At 45.0% G+C, this 17,934-nt stretch overlaps 1 protein-coding gene across 2 annotated transcripts in view; it reads right to left on the bottom strand.

Annotated features, from left to right (window-relative positions):
• Window positions 1-17,934, bottom strand: part of MYO19 (myosin XIX) — a 338,653-nt gene that overhangs the window by 154,891 nt on the left and 165,828 nt on the right. The gene's annotated exons all lie outside the window — the stretch shown is intronic.

The following is a 17,934-nucleotide window of genomic DNA, read 5'->3' as shown; positions in this document are numbered from 1 at the left end:
CATATTTAAAATTTATTTACTATGCATATTTACAATTTATACACTATGCAGTAAGTGGGAAAAAAAAACAGTTTTCAACAAAATCATACTGAATAACATTTGTGCAATCTATGAATTTGTTCTGAGAAATAGTATCGCCTCCATCAGATCCTCCTACATAGATGACCTCAAATCTGACCTAATTATTATTTTAAGGCTAGAGAACAACATCTCTACACTAACTTGGGTTTTTGGCAAAGCAGTAACCACATGGGCAACATCTCTAACAATTTCAGGGTATAAAGGAATTGCCTCGTGCACTGTCAGTTTTGATGAATGATTGAATTCTTTTACTTCTTTAAGAGCAAGTGAAAAATTTTGATGAAATTTGGTCAATCTCTATGGGTGTGGAATCTTTTCCCTGCAGCAACGCTTTGCTTGCTCCATGTTGTCCAAATATTTTTCGAAAACAAACTCCTCACCTGATGAGGATGAAGAAACGGCAGCAGCAGCAGCAGCAGCACTGACAGGACCTGAGTCCTCTTGCTCTTGGCCATCCTGTAGCCCACTCATCTTAACTGCTACCTCAATCAGAGCTTCTTTTCCTTTAGTAAGCTGTTGATCATCCAGCAATATACGATGACTCGGGTCCACATAAACAGCTGCCAGAAGAATTTTATTTTCTAAAAGCAGTGTCTGTCTCCATTTCATTGAAGCAGGAATGCCAACTGCAATTAATCCTCCTCTTTGGGACAGGCAAAACAACAAGTTCTTCCACTCCTTTATAAAAATGCCAGGAGTTAAATCCTCAGCTTGTAATTTTTAGTCACTAAAAGATGGTTGATGAAGCAAATCCTTCAATTCAGCCACCTGTGTCCATTGGCCTTCATATAGTGTTACATGATGGTTGGCCATATCTACAAGGAAGGGTTTCAGCTCAAGCAACCGGTCAATCATTAAATAGGTGCTGCCACACCGAGTGGCTTGATCCACAATTGCCCCTTTTCCAGCACATCTCTTCAAGATGGAATCAATTTTACAGGTTCTGGCATCAATAGCCAATGTCCTCATTTTGCTAATCAGAGTTCCAGCAGACTATCTCTTATTGCCAGCTGCAGTGTGTGCACAACACAGCGCATGTGATGATTAGGTAAGAGGTGTGAAGCAGCTTCAACAAGATCATCTAGTTGTAAAGAATCATTTTGCTGTTCTTCTGTAGTAATATGTTTGTTCCTCCGTTATGGTAACAGGACTGTGGCCTTCCATTTCCAACATACTGAATGTAAAATGTTCTTCTAGCTGCTGTTCACATTCATTATTCTCATTCATCAGTTTAATTGTACTTATGTTTGAAGCATTATCAGTTACAAGAGCAAGAACCTGATCTTTTTTGTGTTCATAATCTTGCAGAACTTTTTCCACTAAGGTCTGGAGAAACTGGCTGCAGTGATGAGCTTTAGTATCTTTTACTGCCAGCATCTTAGCAACAATTTTTTTGTTGTGACAATCATATCAAACATTGATAGCAAAATAGTTCACTCTGTGACATGTGCAGGCATCCATTTTAAGAAACGCAAAGCGTCTGCATCTCTTGAGAGTATTTTTAAGATCTTCCTTTTGGTTAAGGGCTTTTTCAATCACTAATTTTCTAATACTTTCTCTTTCCAGAGAAACACCAAGTTTGTGGGCCATTTCTTCATTAAGAGCTGTAAAAGTCAGTCGTGCAAATAATGATAATGGTGCACTGTCCTTCACAACAAGCTCGATGAGCTGTCTTTTAAACACATCTGCTGCCATTGTTACAGTAACTTTGTCACTTACAAAATATCTTGTAACTGATGTTTGAGATGTTCTTTCCTCCTACTTTGCATGGTGGGAAGTGCTGGGCTCTGGTTTCTTGGTGCTGTTGTGATCTTTTTCAATCACAGCTTTGCAAACTTCTGGGTGGCAGCGTTGTAAAAGTCTTTTTAGATTGGAAGCTATTGAAGGAGCATTTTTATCACTGCCTGAGTATGCACTGTTTTTGGCATATTGGCAAAGGATAGAGTAGCTCCAGCTGCGTAAAAATTTCTTCTTTATTAAGTCGTGTTAAAATCAGACAAATATCCAAACTCTCCACATGATAGTCACACGCCTAGAAGAGGCCTCTTCTAGGCGTGTGACTATCATGTGGAGAGTTTGGCTATTTGTCTGATTTTAACATGACTTAATAAAGAAGAAATTTTTACGCAGCTGGAGCTACTCTAGCCTTTGCCATTATACTGACGTCCGTCTGCACGGAGCTCCGTGGTTCTGCGGTGGTTGCTGGTGAGCTGGCTTACTTTTTATATTTTCACTGATTTTGGCATCACAGCATTTGTTTTAATCTGGGTCACTTATACACTGACACACAAAATGTTTTTTTTTTATCTTGTGTCATTGTGAAATGCTCAAATACAGCTCACTTCATAAGATGCTTCTTAGGCATTTTGCAATTATGTAAATCCGCTCTAAAAAAATGCTGTCCTGTAAAAAAAAAGGTATATTGTAATTCTTGCAAGAATAGGGAATCATGTGCTGTATAATTTTAGGATCGAAATAAAACAATCTTTACATAAATCAATAGGACAGATGAGAAGTATAGTTGGTAAAATATGCTGTTAGATAGCTTTACTCTGAACTTTCAATGTCTGGATTGTCTCAGGGTACAGCTCACTAAATGCTTCACATCATATTTCTTCACAGTCTATAAAGAGGGGAGGAGGGAGGGAGCATGTTTGAGCTGAATCATATTCCAGAACACACACACAAAAATATATATGTCCTCATTGATCCTGTTACTATACAGTCATGGCCAAAAGTATTGACACCCCTGCAATTCTGTCAGATAATATTCAGTTTCTTCCTGAAAATGATTGCAAACACAAATTCTTTGGTATTATTATCTTCATTTAATTTGTCTTAAATGAAAAAACACAAAAGAGAATGAAGCAAAAAGCAAAACATTGATCATTTCACACAAAACTCCAAAAATGGGCCGGACAAAAGTATTGGCACCCTCAGCCTAATACTTGGTTGCACAACCTTTAGCCAAAATAACTGCGACCAACCGCTTCCGGTAACCATCAATGAGTTTCTTACAATGCTCTGCTGGAATTTTAGACCATTCTTCTTTGGCAAACTACTCCAGGTCCCTGATATTTGAAGGGTGCCTTCTCCAAACTGCCATTTTTAGATCTCTCCACAGGTGTTCTATGGGATTCAGGTCTGGACTCATTGCTGGCCACCTTAGATGTCTCCAGTGCTTTCTCTCAAACCATTTTCTAGTGCTTTTTGAAGTGTGTTTTGGGTCATTGTCCTGCTGGAAGACCCATGACCTCTGAGGGAGACCCAGCTTTCTCACACTAGGCCCTACATTATGCTGCAAAATTTGTTGGTAGTCTTCAGACTTCATAATGCCATGCACACGGTCAAGCAGTCCAGTGCCAGAGGCAGCAAAGCAACCCCAAAAAATCAGGGAACCTCCGCCATGTTTGACTGTAGGGACCGTGTACTTTTCTTTGAAAGCCTCTTTTTTCTCCTGTAAACTCTATGTTGATGCTTTTGCCCTAAAAGCTCTACTTTTGTCTCATCTGACCAGAGAACATTCTTCCGAAATGTTTTAGGCTTTTTCAGGTAAGTTTTGGCAAACTCCAGCCTGGCTTTTTTATGTCTCGGGGTAAGAAGTGGAGTCTTCCTGGGTCTCCTACCATACAGTCCCTTTTCATTCAGACGCCGACGGATTGTACGGGTTGACACCGTTGTACCCTCGGACTGCAGGGCAGCTTGAACTTGTTTGGATGTTAGTGGAGGTTCTTTATCCAACATCCGCACAATCTTGCGTTGAAATCTCTTGTCAATTTTTCTTTTCCGGCCACATCTAGGGAGGTTAGCCACAGTGCCATGGGCTTTAAACTTCTTGATGACACTGTGCACGGTAGACACAGGAACATTCAGGTCTTTGGAGATGGACTTGTAGCCTTGAAATTGCTCATGCTTCCTCACAATTTGGTTTCTCAAGTCCTCAGACAGTTCTTTGGTCTTCTTTCTTTTCTCCATGCTCAATGTGGTACACACAAGGACACAGGACAGAGGTTGAGTCAACTTTAATCCATGTTAACTGGCTGCAAGTGTGATTTAGTTATTGCCAACACCTGTTAGGTGCCACAGGTAAGTTACAGGTGCTGTTAATTACATAAATTAGAGAAGCATCACATGATTTTTCAAACAGTGCCAATACTTTTGTCCACCCTCTTTGTTATGTTTGGTGTGGAATTATATCCAATTTGGCTTTAGGACAATTCTTTTTGTGTTTTTTCATTTAAGACAAATTAAATGAAGATAATAATACCAAAGAATTTGTGTTTGCAATCATTTTCAGGAAGAAACTGAGTATTATCTGACAGAATTGCAGGGGTGTCAATACTTTTGGCCATGACTGTATTTTCAAATTTGAGATGTTAGAAAACAGTTTTTCCCCATATATTCTATGTACAGTGTATATAAGTCATCAGAGCAGCTAATTTCTCCAAACATGAGCTAAGAGGAAAAACAAACTAAAACATCAAGCATACAGAGACAACATATACTGGACTATTGATTTATGTACAGTTTATTGAAAGTTTAGCTATGCTTTAAGAAGTACTTACCTTAATCCTGCTTTACTGTTCACTCCAGAAGTTCTGAGATGAATGCAGGCATTCTTTCCCCGTGTGTTTGTTATTTTTTCCCTTATCTGTAGAGGAGTAGCTTCACTACTTATCATGAACATAAACTGCAGCACAGATTCATCTGAGCTAAAAGTCTGGACTTTAGATCAGGAATAGGACAGACATTTATAGGACATTTCATAACTTTCCCAAATTATTATGAAAAAAAAATATTCCCCACAAGCTGCATTGAACTACTGTACCAAATTTATGGTATATATATTTTAGGAGTCTAAGTCATTCCATTTTATACCGACTCCATAAAATGGGCTCCGACTCAGACTCAATGACTCCAACTCCACAGCCTTGCTGTGTGTGGGGGATGGGCTGCATTATACTGTGTGGGGGGGCCTGCACTATACTGTGAGTGGGGTGCTGCACTATGCTGTGTGTGGGGCGGCTGTACTATACTCTGTTTGTGGGGCTGCAGTATACTATGTGGGACTGCATTATACTGTGTGTGTGGGGCTGTAGTATACTCTGAGGGGGCCTGCAGTATATTCTTAAGGGGGCTACATTATACCTTGTGTGGGGCTGCAGTATACTGTGTGTGGGGGGCTGCATTATACAGGTGTGTGTGTGGGGCTGCAGTAAACTGAGGGGGGCTACCTTATACTGCTGCAGTATACTGTGTGTGGGGGGCTGCATTATACTGAGAGGGAGGCTGCACTATACTGTGTGTGTGGGGCTGCATTATACTCTGATGGGGCTGCATTATACTGTGTGGGGAGTGGCAGTAAACTCTTAGGGGGGCTGCAGTATACACTGAGTTGGCTGCATTATACTGTGTGTGGGGCTGCATTATACTCTGAGGGGGCAGCATTATAGAGTGTATGGGGCTACAGTATATTCTGAGAGGGGCTGCATTATATTCTAAGGCGGGCTGCATTATACACTGCGGGGTTACAATATACTCTGAGGGGGCTACATAGAAATTTTTGTAAATTTATTATAAAAGGACAACGGAAATATCACATGGTCATAATTATTCAGACCCTTTGCTCAGACATTCATATTTAAGTCACATGCTGTCCATTTCTTTCCTTGTGATCCTAATTGAGATGGTTCTACCCTTTCATTGGAGTCCAGCTGTGTTTAATTAAACTGATAGGACTTGATTTGTAAAGGCACACACCTGTCTATATAAGACCTCACAGCTCACAGTGCATGTCAGACTAAATGAGAATCATGAGGTAAAAGGAACTGGAAGCTTCTCCTCAGTGCAAGACATATGAAACCAGCATAGGGTTTGTTAAAAAACACATGAAGGACTCCCAGACTATGAGGAAAAAGATTCTCTTATCTGATGAGACGAAGATAGACCTTTTTGGTGATAATTCTAACCGGTATATGTGGAGAAAACCAGGCACTGCTCCTCACCTGCCCAATACAATCCCGACAGTGAAACATGGTGGTGGCAACATCATGCAATTGGAGTGTTTTTCAGCTGCAGGGACGACTGGTTGCATTTGAAGGAAACATGAATGCGGCCAATTACAGAGATATCCTGGATGAAAACCTTTTCCAGAGTGATCTGGATCTCAGATTTGGCCGAAGGTTCACCTTCCAACAAGGTAATGACCCTAACCACACAGTTAAAATAAAGCAGTGACTTCAGAACAACTCTGTGACCATTCTTTACTGGCCCAGTCAGAGCCCTGACCAAATTCCAATTGATCATCTCTGGAGAGACCTGAAAATGGCTGTCCACCAATGTTCACCATCCAACCTGACGGAACTGGAGAGGATCTGCAAGAAGAATGGCAGAGGATCCCCAAATCCAGATGTGAAAAACTTTTTGCATCATTCCCAAGAAGACGACTCATGGCTGTACTAGCTCAAAAGGTTGCTTCTATACTAAGCAAAGGGTCTGAATACTTATGACCATGTGATATTTCAGTTTTTATTTGCAACAATTTCTACATTTCTGGTTGTTTTCAGTCAAGATGGGGTGCAGAGTGTACATTATTGAGGGAAAAAAAATGAACTTTTTTGAATTTACCAAATGGCTGCAATGAAAAAGAGTGAAAAATTTAAAAGGGTCTGAATACTTTCCATACCCACTCTATACTCTGAGGGGGCCTACAGTATACTCTGAAGCCTCGGGAGTGCATTATACTATATGGGATCTACATTATACTGTATCGAGAACTATCTGTAACCATCATTCTTCCTCAGCTGGGGTAGAGTCGAACAACTTCAATATTGTCAATTACGCTCATTTAAAGGCCTGAACTCAATGCATGTAAATAATACCGAAATGTTTCTGTGTGATGGCGCAATATGTGAGCATTTGGGGCCCACTATAAACTTTTGCCTAGGGCCCCACCTTTGTCTAAAACCGGCCCTGGGAATACCCCTTTATCTCTAAAATCCATTCAACAGCCCAAAATCTTCTTGTATGTGCTGTAATTGATTGCAGCAGAACTATAAAAAGTATCCCTTGCTCTACACAGTATGTCCTTACAATTAATTGACCATCCACATCTTTCAATTTTAACTGTGCAACCTTTTTTCTATTTGGCCAGTGGAGACACTGCAGAGGAATTCAGGACTAGCAGCTGAATTCCCAAATCGTTTACAGCAAATGCTACAGATCCCTCTGGTCAGGAACCCTTCTAACATAAAGGCATTACTCAAAGCAGATAACTCCTTTAGTTTTACAGAACAAGCTTATTGTGAAAGTCACTGGCAAAGTGCTGGAGGGGAGATACGTTTCACTGAGGCTATTTGGTTGAGTGACTGGAAACCGAGAAGTTTTGCTGCAGCACACTGTTGAGAGGGGTTAATCAGTCATTTTAAGGGCTGGATTTTTATGGACAACCATAGAGCGAGTGGTAGGTTGTCCACCTTACCTCCAACTCAAGGTGTGGTCTTGGGTTTAAATAATTGATCTACTGAGACATTCAGGGTTCAGTGGATCTGGAGGTGGCAGCTCCAGAGAAGTGGTTTCGTGTTAAACTGAACCTGGCTGTTATATCCTGAGTGGGATGATCCCCGCATCAGCAGAGACTGTATACCATTTTGATTGGTTTTCCTGTTTTGCCCAAAGGGCCATGTTTCTTTTCACTTCGTGTTGATTTATGCCACATGGATAATAAACCAGCGAAGATTTAAAGAGACAGTGTACCTGTGTTTACCTCTGGGCAATTCCCCAAGGAGCATGTTTGTCGGCTGTGGATAAACCGTAGGTCCTGGTGAAAACGGCCATAAAACATGAAGAGATGTCAGCATGGAGGACCTGATTAAGCATCTTGTGAAGGTCCAACAGGATAGAAGTCAGTTGCTTATGCAACAGATTCAGCAACACTGGCAGCAGCACCAGCAGCAGCTCCAACAACAGCAGCAGTAACAAGATCAATTCCGACAACCGCAGCAGCAGATTGAGTTGCTTGCAGAGGCAGTTAGTGGAAGACCGGCAGCCCCTCCCCCAAGTCCAGGTGACGACACATATGTCCAGAAAGCTGTAACACAAGTGATGCAAAATATGACAGCGGGGGATAATGTGGAAGCATTTTTGAGCGGGTTACAGAGCAGTAGAAACTACCAGCCAGACCAGAGGGTGGAGGTGCTGGCACCCTCATCTAACTAGCGAGCCCAAGAAGGCTTATTATGACCTGGCCTAACAGATGCTCAGGATTATGCCAAATTAAAAACTGAGATACTGGCACGCTCAGGGGTGACTATGCGTATCCAAGCGCAAAGGGTTCACCATTGGATGTATTGCAGTGATAAACCCCCTCGTTCCCAAATGTTCGATTTATTCGATTTGCTGCATCTGGTACAGAAGTGGTTGCAGCCCAGATGTTGGAGTGGGTCATAATGGACAGGGTCACACTCCCCCACCAGTTGATCCAAGGGAAACATGTGGGCATCTGCTGTATTCACGGAAAAACCAAGCCAAGCACTACCCCATTGCCAGAGTGTCTGTAAAAACGAACTGTGGTGCTGAGACTCATGAAGTTGGGGTGGTTAAGGACCTATCACATTCAGTGATAATAGGGCGGGACTTTACCCTTGTTTTGGGACTTATTCAGGACGGCGGAAGTACCAGGTGACTCAGACAGGAGCCGGTTCCACCATGATGAATCTTCATTGCAGTCGGAAGAGGATGAGTTCCCCTGTGAGACAAATGAGACACAGATTCCTGAACTTGGGGTTTCTGTGGGAAATTTTGAGACTGCTCAAATATGGGGTTTTACTCGAAAAGTGGCGCTTGACAATGTAAATGTGATAAATGGAGTCGCTCAAGAGCCGAGGGCTGACACCAAGTTTCCCTATTTCACTTTAAATGAGGAGCTGCTATATCATATTACTAAATTAAGAGAGGAAGCTGAAGAGGAGCTGTTATTACCGGGTCCCTATAAGCATATGGTACTAGACCTGGACCATTATCATTTCTTGGGTGAATGTCTGGGAGTAGAAACAACTCAAAAACGGATCCTTCAGAGGTTCTACTGACCAGGATGTCACAAAGAGATTGTTAACTACTGTCGATTCTTATCAGCTCCTGTATCTTCCGGAATCCCCTAGTGCCATGGTCTAATACAGAAGTCCCATTTGATCGGATTGCCATGGACCTTGTAGGGCCCCTAGTTAAGTTCGCCAGGGTGCACCAATAAATTCTAATAGTGATGGACTATGCCACATGGCACCCAGAGGCGGTATCACTGAGAAACTCCTCCACCAAGAGTATAGCTTCTCCCGGAAGGGCTTGCCAAAAAGAGATCCTAACGGAGAAAGGGACTCCTTTCATGTCCAAAGTGATGAGGCAGTTATGCAGAGCTCTCCACACTACACAACTCTGGACATCGATGTAGCATCTGCTGACAGATGGCCTGGTGGAGAGATTCAGCAAGACCTTGAAATCCATGCTTAAGAAGGTCGTGGAGAAGGATGGCCAAGACTGGGATTGCCTACTGCCGTACCTGTTCTTCTCTATCAGGGAAGTCACACAGGCCTCTATGGAGTTTCTTACCGTTTGCAATGCTATACAGATGGCACTCTCAGGGGCTTCTGGATATTGCAAAGGAGAACTGGGAAGCAGAGGTTACACCCCACTAGATCATTGATCATGTGGCCCAGATGCAGGACCGGATCACAAAAGGTGATTCTGATTGTGAAGCAGAGCATCCTTCAAGCACAAGAGGCCCAGGCAAGGGTCTACAATCGGTCAGAGAGACAGACAGTCTAGCCCTGGAGAACAGGTGTTGATCCCCACAGTGGGTATTAAGTTCCTGGCCAAGTGGAAAGGGCCATACGAGGTGGACAAAAAGTTGAGTGACCTCAACTACAAGGTCCACCAACCAGGGAGAAGAAAGCAGTACCAAGTGTACCATATTAACTTGCTCAAATCATGGCGAGACAGGGAACTGGTGGATGCTAAGCACCTGTGGGCCAACCCTGAAGTAAGGGTCAAGGATATCACAGTGGCAGAGACTCTGTAACCGGCCCAAAAGCAACAGTGCCGAGAGCCACTTTTCGGAATTGCCAGGTTGTACGCAGGTTGTGGAGCAAGAAATTTTGACGGAACTGCATGTGAGTGTAAACCAAAAGTCGTATCTGATTCCTGAACCTCGCCGCAAGGTGATCTCCAAGGAGGTGAGGAGAACGTTGAGCCCAGGCGTCAGAGAAGTCAAGGAGTGGTTGGTCCAACCCCAATGTACTTGTGCCGAAGCAAGACGGAGAGTGACGTTTTTGTAACTTCTACAGGAAGCTAAATGAGGTGTCCAAATTCGATACATATCCGATGCCCTGGGTCAATTACCTCATTGAGAGGCTAGGGTAAGCCAGATATATCACCACCACAGACCTAACAAAACTGTACTGTCAAATTATTCTGTCTCCAAGTGCCAAGGAAAACAGCCTTATTTACGCCTGACGGGTGCTTTCAATACATCAGTAGGTCCGGAGCCGGCAGCTCCAGAGAAGTGGTTATGTGTTAAAATGTACTGAACCTGGCTGTTATATCCTGAGCGGGTGGTTCCCCCGCAGCTGCAGAGACTGGATACCTTTTATGTTGTGTCTTCCTGTTTTGCCCGAAGGGCCGTGCTTATTTTCACTTTGCGTTTGTTTATACCACATGGACAATAAACCAGACTTAAAGAGACAGAGTACCTGTGTCTAGCTGCAAATTGGACAATTTAACACAATACAATACCCCCAAAATGGGCTGTATACAGGAGGCGATGTTTCTCTTACGGTATATAGGGGGCTGTGTGGGCTCATAAGGTTATAGGGGGATGTCGGCATACTTAATTCTGTTCAATATTACGTGATATATTTATATTATTATTAATTGTAATTAATGTTAATATTAATATTGAGCAGAATTAATTTTATCCTTTTGGTTCAGCCCTTCACAACAGTCACGGTCTCCCATGTGGCCCTTGGGAAAATTAATTGCCCACCCCTGACATAGAGCATCATAGGTACGAGTGCTACCCTTGACACCATAGAACTTGAACTAGAAAAACTAGAGGTCTTAGGGTATGTTCATACTGGGTGCTTTTTGCTGCATTTTTTTCTGCAGCAAAACGTGATTTCTTGGCAGGAAAGAAGCTGCGGCAGAAACGCATGTTTTAGTGTGGTTTTTTGCATGCGTTTTGGGGGCTAACGTGTGTCTATTTGAGCATGTTAATGAAGTTGAGTGCCCCCAGAGAGAAAAAAAAACAAACTACTTCCTGTAGAACCATACCTCTAGATCCTTTGAAAAGCTGGCTATTCATGTGCCGTGTACAGTAAAATCACGGCAACAGGTTAGAAAAGAATGGCAGGCACGGTACTGCTTAAGGATCGTGCCTCTGACTGTAGAGCCCCCATGGATTTGATGATAAGCGAACTCCGTGTAGTGCATCCCCCTCCCACTACTCCCACCCAGGTGATGCCATAATTAGGACGCCCCACTGACCAACGGGAAGAGAGAGGAAGGGGCGTCCAGCTACACCCTCAGGAGTTAAATTCAGGTGCTGGGGTGGGGGGGTCTTTCTCTTTCCTCCCCGGCTGATACCTAGAAGCTTTTGTGCAGACATGTCTGAGGCAGCGATTGCGGCCCTGCGGCAGAGAGCAACACAGGTGGGTGATCCATGTATTATAGCCCTTTTATCTGAACTGGATAATCACCCTCCTGTGCCCTCTCTTAATCCCCTATCGCCGCTGGCCTCTCCTTTATCCCCTGAGACTCAATCCTCTCCTAGGCCCCGGGCTCCTTTGTCTCTTTCTGCTCCTGTGCTGCCTAGATCACACACAGCCCCTGTGTCACCCACTGCTCCAGCTCTGCCTCCGCATGCCTCCCATTCAGCCTCGCAAACACCGTCCTCTCCTGGCCCGTCTACTGTGTCTCCTCCTGCTCCTTTGCCTGCTCCTGCGCTTCCCTTACCCCCCACGCCGCCCCTGTGCTACCCACTGCGCCAGCTCTGCCTCCGAATGCTCCCCCTCCATCCTTACATGCCCTGTCCTCGCCTGGCCTGTCCGCTTACCGCCCGGTTCTTCCGCTGTTCTCTCCTCTGCCATCTCCAGATGGCCGCTCACCTGCTGCTTCCACCACCACTTCTAGTCAGAAGCCGTGCTCCGGAAGGTGGTCTTCCAGGAAAAAGCGTCAGCCAGAGTGGCTTTGTGTGGGCGAAGGGTCTTCTGTTATGAATGGGTCACCGAGGAGAAAAAAGCAAAACCAGCTAAGCCACAGAAAACCAGAGTGGTTGGTAACTATGCAGATTGCAGATCCCTGATCTTACCACACAACTAGCAGTAGCCGTGGAGCGTGCCTACGATGAACCTAGACGCCTCGTCACGGCCGTAGGACTACATAAGCCTAAAGCAAGAAAAGGGAAAACTAACTGCCCCAGAGCAGACCCCAAAGGAATAGATAGCCCCCACACATGTATTGACGGTGAAACAAGATGAAGGCACAAACACAGGCAGGAAAATAGACTGAGCAAATGATGGGGCCCAAACTAACTAGACATGAAAGGAAAGGGAAGACACTGTCTGCAACCTGCAAAAAACCCTACAAAAATAATGTCCAACACTTCTGATAGCAAAATTAACCCTGAAGTCACTAGACTTCTCCCACTATATCAGCACTCTGAAATATTCAGAGACAGGGCAAAAAGAGACCGAACTAGTAAGGGACAAAAAGCCAATTGGCAAAATACTGAAAAATAAGAGTGGAAATTCAGCTCAGCTCCCAGCCGGGGCTGGGAGACCACACAAAAAACTGAATAGACCAACAAAATCAAGTGTGAACATTAGCAGAAAAACTTAGCTTTAGATGACTGGAACAGAGCTGAAAACCAAGAGCTGACAAGCCAGAAGGAATCACCAGCCACTGAATAGGGTGTTGGCTGTCTTAAATCCAATCTGAGAATCCTGAGATCCAATCGTCATCCTCATTCTCAGGTGGCAGATCTCCACTGATCAAACTAGCCGCACCACCTCCCGTCGCCACCAGAGGGAGTCCAGAAGGGGAAATCACAACTGGTGAACCCAAGAATGAACTCACAACAGTCTTCCTTCAGGCGCAGCGCCGCTGCTCCGATACAGGATGTTCCCCTGCACGCAGTGTCCCGTGGCATCGCGTGTAGGCCGCAGCTACTAGCCTCCGGTGGTTTGAGCCGGCCGGTGGCTCCGCCCACTTCCTCCTCCAATGGCCCGCCCATCCCTACGCCCACCTCTTCCTGTTTGTTGGGTCCTGGGCGTCAGAGCCAGCCAGTGGCTCCACCCACTTCCTCCTTCAATTTACCGCACATCCCTACGCCCAACTCTTCTTGTTTTCTGGGTCCTGGGCGTCAGAGCCGGCCAGTGACTCCGCCCACTTCTGCTCAGCGCCACCACTGACTTCTGGCCGGCGTCATTTCGCTTCTGGCACTCCATAAGTCAAGTTCACCATGTCCCTCCTGCAGGCGCAGCCGTTCTGCCTGCATGGGGGGACTCTGAAGATTTTATAAGGTCCTTATATTTCGCAGCAGAGCGCGCTAATTGGTCCGATCTGCGCGCTCTGCAGCAATAGAGCCCAGGCCCTGTCTCCCCTGTATCTCCTGCAGGCACTGCCACAACGCCTGCTGGAAAATACTTGGAGGCAGGTCACATACCACGGAATGTGACTGGGGAACGCGGTGATTGGTCCAATCGGACCGAGCAGAGTGATCAACAGCTGAACAATGCACAAAGTTAATTTAAAAAAAAAAAAAAAAGAAGTTTTTTTGCACCAAACACACTACCATTAACCCCTTTAATTACTCAATAACCTAATAAAGAGTGAATAAAAAAGAATTAAAAAAAAATAAAAAATTGTCCTCCTATATACTGACATTAATCTTAAATAGAGCTACGTTGGCCATCACACAACACACCTATAATTTTCATGGCCCCGTATAGATTTAGTGAACCCCTCATGGTTGGCGGGAATGCCCCCAACACCCCATAGTAGCAGCGGTTCCGGGCTTAGACGCCGCAGGACCCCTTACTCCTCCTCAGATGACTTCCATCACCATTCCCACTATCCCTCTAAAAGGTGATCATCACACTAACACCGCAGCCAAGGACCACATAGGAGCTAACACCGCAGACACGGACCACATAGGGTCTAACACCTCAGACACGGACCACAAAGAAGCTAACACCGCAGACACGGAGCACATAGAAGCTACCTCGGATCAATCCCACACTTCCAGGGCTTCTGGACACCAGACACCTAACCTCAAACTACGATACTGCGGGAGACTGAGTACCACAATCACTTGGAGTCACTCGGCCGGAGTCAAATAGCGGTGAGTGATCTCACCCCAGCGATCTACGTTTTATAAATCACTCAAAATAATGATGATGTTTCCGCCTGGCGGTGGTACAATGTACAGTTCCGCAGGCGCCTGACCCTACAGCCCAAATTAGGCTGGGAACAGATGTTGGGCTATGATTGATGATGGCTCACAAGCAGTCCCCTCCCCTTTTCATACGCGACCACTAATTACTCAAGGACTCAACGGTCGCACGTGGACCAGGGGCCCACTTACTATTTAACAAAGGATACTGCTGATTTAATGTGTCTGGTAAATATAAACATGGATGCTCATCCTGCGGACGCGGACACCCTACATCATGGTGTACCCGCCAAGCAAATGATGCACTTACGAGCTGCTCTGCGGAGAAATTATGGATTTTATTACAGGTTTTACCCCCGTTAAATTAAGTGTGTAAGAGTCCCTGGAGCGCAGTCGGCGGAGTATGTGTAAGAGTCCCTGGAGCGGAGGTGGCGGAGTATGTATCTCACATGTAAAAGTGGAATACGGATCCAGGAGTCGGAGTGCACCAGTTCAGGTATCTCTCCTCCTGTGACACATATTGGTGAATGTTGATAAATCGATAATGAATCAATACTAAGAAAGACATCTACAAAAAAAAAAAAAAATCTGTGCCAAACGACACATCTATTACTGAAGCAAAATCAATTGCGCAGCTCCTGCATCAAGGTAGCCTCAAAGCAAACGGAGAAATTATGAGGCCCCCCCTTTTCATCGACGGCCACTAGTTTCTCAGCAGCCGCAGGCCAGAACTCAGTGGTCGTACGGAGACCAGGGGCCCGCTGGTTATACAATGATGGAAACTGTTGCTTCCAGGCGGCATGCAGATATAGACACGATTGCTCAGCCTGCGGAGGCGGACACCCTGCATCAAGGTGTACACGCCTCGCAAGCGGAACTGCTACGAGGCAAAACTCCAGTGAGAGTAGCCGCAATGGGCCCTTGGCTAAGCCTTTATCCAAATAAAGAAGCTGCTCAGCAATTATACGACGGTTTAAGTACGGTTTTTTCATCCCCTTTAAATTTAACCGAATACAAACAGCAAAAAACCTAAACCCTGAATGCTTCCATTTGTTGGGTTGTAAGGTGGACCAGCTTTTTTATTTCGCCATGTGCCTACCAATGGGCTGTTCCATTTCCTGTCACTATTTCGAGCTTTTCAGCACCTTCTTAGACTGGGTAGTGCGTCACGAAACAGGAAGCAATTCAACAATCCACTACCTCGATGATTTTTGTTCGTCGGACCTAGGGAATCTAAACTCTGTTCTTTTCTTCTTCAGAAGTTTAAATTTATTTCCAGGCGTTTCGGTGTCCCACTATCGCCGGACAAAACGATAGGTCCGTGTAACGTTTTCCCTTTCCTCGCTATTGAAATAGACACCAATGAGATGATTTTTCGTTTACCGGCGGATAAATCGAAAAAAAACACTCCAAACTGTTAAAAGTTTCCTCGTTGAAGAGAAAGTCACCCTCCTGCAAATGCAGTCCTTACTAGGTTTACTCAACTTTGCTTGTCGAGTTATGCCGGTTGGCAGGGCTTTCTCACACAGGTTATCATTAGCGACAAAGGACATTGCCCAGCCAGGCCACAGAATCAGAATTAAACGCTCAATGAAAGCGGATTTGTCCGTCTGAAAATCATTCTTGGAATCCTACAATGTGCATACATGTGTCATGTCTCAGGAAATGCTAAACAGCACCCTAGGTCTACTGGTGGGTGCAGATCTCACTAATGGTTTTGTCGCAATCTACAGCAACCAATGGTGCAAAAGCAGGTGGCCGGTCCTATGGACCTCTGCCAATTGGGGCCGCAACCCCGTTTTTGTTGAAAATATTTGCCATAGTTACATCTGTCGAACTATGGGGTGATAAACTGAAAAATGCAAATATCAGATTTCTAATCAAAAACCCGGGAAGCGCTAAATGCTTAAATCAGTATGTCATCCTCATCACCATCGATTCTTGCGCTGTGGCGCCGCCTTGCACTATTATGCCTTAGACACAACATCTGATGCCGAGCCAGAGTGACGTCTACTGTGGATGGTTAACTCTTTGTTGTCTTCCGATTGGCAGGCCTTCAAAGTCTTCCTTCCCAGCGAAGAATCAACGGGCCTACTGTGTCCTCCCTTCCTCTGGGACACAGTGGCCAAACACTGATGCCCTTGATCCGAGCCTCAGTGACACCGGCTACCTGGAAGGTTTATGGTAAGGCATGGGAAGAGTGGTGCTCGCTAATTAAAGGGAGGCCAGTCAAGATGTGTGATCGGGTGAGATGCGACATGGTAGAACTCCTGATTCAGCTAAGGCGTAGAGGTGCGTCGGGCACATTAGCGCAGCGTAAGTTATCGGGAATTGCCTTTTTCTTTCTGCTAATGGGATGGGCCGATGTAACTTAATAGTCCTTCATAAAGCAAGCCGTTAAAGGCTGGAAAAGGCTCCAACCTAGTCAGGGATGTCGTCGCCCCGTTTCCTTAAGTCTGTTGCATGATATTATAACAATATCTAAAACGGTGTGCAAGTCACAATACGAGTCAGCCCTAATATCTGCAGCATTTGCAATTGCATTCTTCGGGTCGCTGCGGATTAGTGAACTTGTGCTGCATTCTTAAACAGCATCAGTAGGCAGGTTAATTAATGAGGATCTAGTAATATGCAGCGACGCTCGGCGCATTCGAGTGCGGAAATCCAAATGTGACCCGATGGGTAGAGGGTCGTGGGTCCTGGTCAAGGCCCTAGACGGCCCCATATGCCCTGTCAAAATAGTCAGACATCACGCGGCTATAAGGCACGAAAATAGATTTTTTTCTCTCTCACACCGACGGGTTCCCACTTACTAAATATCAATTTCACATAATTTTTAAGAACTGTATACAAGCCGTCGGTGTAGAACCTTAAGGATACGGGACACATTCTTTAACAATCGGTGCGGCCACTGAAGCAGCTAGGGCCGGTGTAGCTGAAGTACAGAGATTGGGCCGTTGGAAATCGGCATGCTTTGCAAGATACACAAGACCAGACCTGCTATAAACACATCTTGTTTCTTACAGGAGGTCATAAGTCCACAGTATGGGTTTTAGGACACTCTTATTTATTGGGCGTGCAAAAGAGCCGAGATATGCCCTGGCGGAAAGAATTTTGACTTCCCACGAATACAGGTCAACTGGAGAGGCATCAGAGGGCTCCCAGTGGGATCAGATCTTCCCGGAATTGGTTAAAATTTCAAAAAGGGCTGCTGATATTGGTGTTACATGCTGGTGGTAATGATTTGTGCAAGACAACAGGTGCGGAGCTCTTCACGACAATGAAAACGGACATAAAGCGGGTTGTATGTCTTATACCAGATATGGTGGTGGTGTGGTCCGAGATAATATCACAAGCGGTCTGGCATGGAGCTAAAGACCTTAAGGCCATCGACAAGTCAAGGAGAAAGA

This window comes from Dendrobates tinctorius, unplaced genomic scaffold, assembly GCF_039654945.1.
Source record: "Dendrobates tinctorius isolate UK_male_01 unplaced genomic scaffold, ASM3965494v1 ptg000045l, whole genome shotgun sequence".
NCBI lineage: Eukaryota > Metazoa > Chordata > Amphibia > Anura > Dendrobatidae > Dendrobates > Dendrobates tinctorius.
This window is presented reverse-complemented; position numbering and strand designations above follow the sequence as displayed.